The following is a 4,956-nucleotide window of genomic DNA, read 5'->3' as shown; positions in this document are numbered from 1 at the left end:
ATTTTGAAGACATACAGTGAAAACTATGAATCGCTGCTAAGAGAAATAAAAGATGAAGCCCAGAAATGGAAAGACACTTCCTGCCTGTGGATGGGAAGGATCAACATTGTTAAAATGACCAACTACCCAAAGTATCACTTCACTGTATCACTTGTCATCCCATTGATCTTCGATTTGCTCGAGCAGGCGCCAGTAACGTCTCCATTCATCCGTGTCACATGCTAGTGTAGCCCAACGATATCTGCTCGCTCCAGATACTCGATACTCGCTCCAGGAACTTGAAGAGCCTCAAACTGTTTGTTCAGGGCTTTGACGAAGAAGTCTGACCATCTCGTAGGTGGGCAGCCACACCATCTTTTGACGTTCTATGGGATTCGGTCGGTAACAGCTCTAGTCCAGCGGTCATCTCTAAATCGCATTACGTGTCCGGCCCATCTGACTGGACAAATGTCTAGTACTACCCAAAGTACTAGACGTATTCAATGCAACACCTGTTAAAATTCTAATGCCCTTTTGAAAAGACATGAAACAAACTCTACTCAAATTTGTACAAAACCATAAAACTCCCTGAGTTTCCAAAGCAATCCTAAGAAAACAAAAGAAAATGGGAGGTACTGAATCCCCACTTTATAGTATTTAAACTACACTACAAAGCTATAATAATCAAAACTGCATCAGTAGCAGTTCTACACACACAGAGAAAATGAACCAGAAGAAAAAGAAATTAAAAATACTTATGGCGGGGGCTGGAGCGATAGCACAGCGGGTAGGGCGTTTGCCTTGCACGCGGCCAACCCAGGTTCGATTCCCAGCATCCCATATGGTCCCCTGAGCACCGCCAGGAGTAATTCTTGAGTGCAGAGCCAGGAGTAACCTCTGTGCATCGCCAGGTGTGACCCAAAAAGCAAAAAAAAAAAAAAAATACTTATGGCATGTTTGTAGCACAGCGGGTAGGACGTTTGCCTTGCACAAGGCTGACCTGGGTTCGATTCCTCCGTCCCTCTCGGAGAGCCTGGCAAGCTACTGAGAGTATCCCACCTGCATGGCAAAGCCTGGCAAGCTACCCGAGGGGTATTTGATATGCCAAAAACAGTAACAACAAGTGTCACAACGGAGATGTTACTGGTGCCTGCTCGAGCAAATTGATGAGCAGCAGGATGACAGTGACAGTGGTACAGTGATGGTATTTTTACTGCTGGACCACAGGTAGACCTATGCACGTAAACCTGCAAACCAGTGGAACAGAATTAAGAGTCTTGAACTAATCTCTGAAAGTTTGGCCAAATAATCTATGAAAAATGAGTTAAGTATATAAAGTGGAACAAAGGAAATCTCTTTAACAAATGTTGTGGAGAAAACTAGGTAGCCATATGTTAAAAAAGAAAGAAAGAAATCAGAACTGTACCTCAGACTTTCACAAAAATGAATTCAAAGATAGGAATTAGAAGAGAATCCATAAAACAGAACTCTCCAGGAAATTGAGCACAGAGAAATCTTCAACGAGGCCACTGCAGTGGCAAAGACAACGAAACCAAAAATAAACAAATGGGATTACATCAAATTAAAAAAACGTCTGCACAGCAAAAGAAACACAAGTTCTAATAAAAGGTCACCCTGCTGAGTGGAAAAAAGTCTTTGCGTGCAATACTTCTCAGAAAAGGTAGATAGCCAAGATCTATGAGGCATTCGCTACACTTACCACGTAAAACTCCAAGGACCCCGTCCATAATGGGGGGAGGAGATGAACACTTTCCAAAGAAGACACACGGACGGCCAACAGTCATATGGAAAAGCGCTCATCATACACATAATTAGAGAAATGCAAGCCAAACAACGACAATATCTCATCTCCTGCCTGAAGGGTGAAGGGTGCATGTCAGAGTCTGGAAACAGCCAGTGCCGGCGGGGTTGGGGTGAGAGAGGACCCTCAGCCACCGCTGGGAATGTCAGCTGGTTGGTTCAACCACTATGGAAAGCAAAATGGAAAGTTCTCAAAAAGACAGTACAGCGGGTAGGGGGTCCGCTTTGCAACCAGCCAACCCGGGTTTGATCCCTGGCATCCTCTATGGTTCCCGAGCACCGCCAGGAGTCATTCCTGAGTGCAGAGCCAGGGGTAACCCCTGAGCATCGCCGGGTGTGACCCTCCCTCCAAAAGCCAAAAAAAAAAAAAAAAATAGGACTAGGACTCCCGTATGACCCAGCAACATCACCACTTGACATCTGCCCCCCAAACACAAGAGCACTGATTAGAAGGGCGCCTTGCACCGTGCTCATTGCTGCTCTCAGTCCAACAGCTAAGACGCAGAAACAGCCCAAACGCCTGACTACAGATGAGCAGATCAGGACGTTGTGGAATACGTGGTGATTCAATAAAATAATTAATTAATTTAAAAAAAGAAAGTTGTGGAATATCTACACAGAGGAATGCTATGCAGCCCCAAGAAAGAGCAAAATTATGAGATTTGCAGCCATGTGGGTAGAACTAAGAGTCTATCATGCCAAGCAAAGTCGTGAGGCTGAAGGGCCAGATACAGAACGATCTCTCCTGTAGGTGGGACTTCAGACGACACAGAGAGACAGCAGCGAAGGGCCACAGGCAACCTGATGGGTGAAGTGACACACAAAGATGAGGTGGGGGTGGGTGAGAAGGAGGGGAGGGAGACGGGGACACTGTGATGGGTGTTGGAATTAAGTCCATGAGGAGCCATTATTAATAGAACTGTAAGCTAAAAATATATATTTTTAAAGTAATAGAACAGAGATAAACCTCGGTGTACAGGAGGCCAATTTCCCACAGAGGAAAGAGGACCGTGAAGTGGGGCAAGGAGAGTCCCTTCGACGAACAGCAGTGACCTCTGTCATTCTCGCTAACTGGTTAACCTCTGAAAAGAAATTGGTAAAACTAGACCCCTATCCACAGCCTGTACAAAGGTCACGTTAAAATAGACTAGAGGTGGGGCTGGAGTGATAGCACAGCGGGTAGGGCGCTTGCCTTGCACGCGGCCAACCCGGGTTCGATTCCCAGCATCCCATATGGTCCCCTGAGTACCGCCAGGGGTGATTCCTGAGTGTAGAGCCAGGAGTGACCCCTGTGCATTGCTGGGTGTGACCCAAAAAGCAAAAAAAAAAAAAATAGACTAGAGGCTTTCTTTGGGGGTCAGAGCAATAATACGACTGGTAAGGCTCTTGCCTTGCACAGGCCCGGCCCAGGTTCGATCCCCAGCACCCCGTATAGTCCCCCGAGCACTCCCAGGAGTAATTCCAAAGTGCAGAACCAGGAGTAAGCCCTGAGCAGCACCAGGCGTGGCCCCAAATCAAAACAACAACAACAAAAACAGTAGATAGATGAAAGGTCTCTGATCCAAAACTGAATCCGCCAAACACTCTGATGAAAACACAAGCATGGCACTGATCTCCCTGTCCTCAGAGGCGTCTTCCACGAAATGACTCGCCTGGCAAGAAACCAAAGCAGCCACGAACAAACGGGACTGCGTGGAACGAAAGCGAGTGCGCACTGTTGGATAATAAGACCTAAATGCAGGGAGCCGCCCTGCCGGGTGGGGGAGACCACAGGCCTTACCTCAAGGGCCCTTAGCTGAGATCTGTGAAGCAAAATCAACAGCTCCGGAGAGGAGACGGAGAGACAGGTCCTCGAGAGACATCTAGTCAACCGGTGGCATGTGAGAAACTGTTCATTATTGCCGCTTTTCAGGGAAATGCAAACCAAAAGGAGCACGCGCTGTCACATCACACGTGCGAGAATGACGTATCCGCAAAACTTGAAACAAGCCTCTCTGGGATCTGGAGAGATGAGAGTCTTCATTCTTTGCTGGTGGGACGCTTGTCCTGTTCAACGCCATGGAAAACGGTTTGCAGAGTCCTCAACAAACGAAGAGCAGAATCACCGCAGGCCTCAGCCTTTCTGCTCCTCGGAACCAACCCCAAGTACCACACAAACTAGAACATCGCCCTGAGCCAGAGAGCCCCTCAGTAGTCAAGCCCACGCCTCACCTGCAGGAGGCCTGGGTCGAGTCCCTAGCACCGCAGGGTCCCCGAGAACCCCCCGGAGGGGGTCAGCGCAGAGCTGGAAGCAGCCCCTGAACACTGCCAGCCGCGGCCCCCAAACGAACAAAAATGCAGAAATTCCATAAGACCCAGGGTCACTCCTCTGCGTCTAAGCCAGGAACACCGAGACATTATTCAGAAAGGAGCCCGAATCCTCTCCTAGTGCTGCTCGTCACACTCTCTCAGAGCAAGCCCTGTTCAACAGCAGACACGCAGACACAGAAGCTGTGTGTCGGGGAGGGAGAGGTAGCGCATCGGTAGGGCACCTGCCTTGCATGCGGCCGACCCAGGTTTGATCCCTGGCGCGCTGTATGGTCCCTGGAGCACTGCCAGGAGCATCCCCGAGGAAACCCTGAGCACCAGGGTCTAGCTTGAAGTCAGAATAAATACATAAACGATACATGTTTGCAATTCAACTGTGCTCAGCTCTGGAAAAAAAGATACAATTTTGCAGATTGATGAAATTTGGGTGGCATTAGGGAGTGTCATGCTGAGTGAAGTGAATCAGAAGTAAAAAGACAAATACCAGATAATTTCATTCATACCTGGAGTGTAACAAATGATAAACAAAGCGAGGGGTTCGATCATCCCCAACGGAAACCGCCACTCAGCTGTTGCCATCAGCACTGAGGGCGAAGAAGGAGCAGGGGAGGGGAGAGGAGGGCCGGGAAGCGGCGGGAGGAATTCACCTTCTCCCGGGGCGGGGAGCCCAGCAAATCGAAACACTGACCCGGACACTCTCGGCAACCATGACGCCCAACCAAGCTGATCAGATAACGACATAGAAGGAGGGGCGGAGCTCATGCAGGGGTGAAGGTGCAGGTCTCAGATGCAGCTGACCCTGGCCCGAGCCCTGCAGCCAGAGGGTCCCCAGCATTCCAGGGCGAGCCT

The sequence above is a fragment of the Sorex araneus genome, chromosome 3 (genome assembly GCF_027595985.1).
Source record: "Sorex araneus isolate mSorAra2 chromosome 3, mSorAra2.pri, whole genome shotgun sequence".
Classification (NCBI taxonomy): Eukaryota; Metazoa; Chordata; class Mammalia; order Eulipotyphla; family Soricidae; genus Sorex; species Sorex araneus.
This window is presented reverse-complemented; position numbering follows the sequence as displayed.